The sequence below is a fragment of the Epinephelus moara genome, chromosome 16, assembly GCF_006386435.1.
Source record: "Epinephelus moara isolate mb chromosome 16, YSFRI_EMoa_1.0, whole genome shotgun sequence".
NCBI classification, from domain to species: Eukaryota; Metazoa; Chordata; class Actinopteri; order Perciformes; family Serranidae; genus Epinephelus; species Epinephelus moara.
Genome location: NC_065521.1, coordinates 1,810,307 through 1,810,911, shown reverse-complemented (window position 1 = coordinate 1,810,911; position 605 = coordinate 1,810,307).

Below are 605 nucleotides of genomic sequence, written 5' to 3'. Positions count from 1 at the left end.
TTGTTAAACATAATCGCATACTTTTTTTAGCTAAAGGTAACCACCTATTTTTGTTAAACATAACTATGTACTTCTGTCAGCGAAACATAATCACGTACTTTTGTAAGCTAAACATAACTATGTGCTTTTGCTAAATGTAACCACATACTTTTGTTAGCTAAACATAAATATTTGCTTTTGTAAGCTAAATGTAACCAGGTACATTTGTTAGCCAAGTGTAAGCACATGCTTTCGTTAGCTAAACATAACTATTTGCTTCTGTTAGTTAAACATAACTATATACTTTTGTTAGAGAAACATAACCACATACTTTTGTTAGCTAAACATAACCACATGCTTTTGTTAGCTAAACGTAACCACGTGCGTTTCTTAGCTAAATGTTACAACGTAGTTTTGTTAGGTTAATGTAACCACATGGTTATCCCAGCTGACATTGGGCGAGAGGCAGGGTACACCGTGGAAAGGTTGCCAGACTATCACAGGGCTGACACATAGAGACAAACAACCATTCACGCTCACATTCACACCTACGGACAATTTAGAGTTATCAATTAACCTAATCCCCAATCTGCATGTCTTTGGACTGTGGGAGTGCCCGGAGAGAA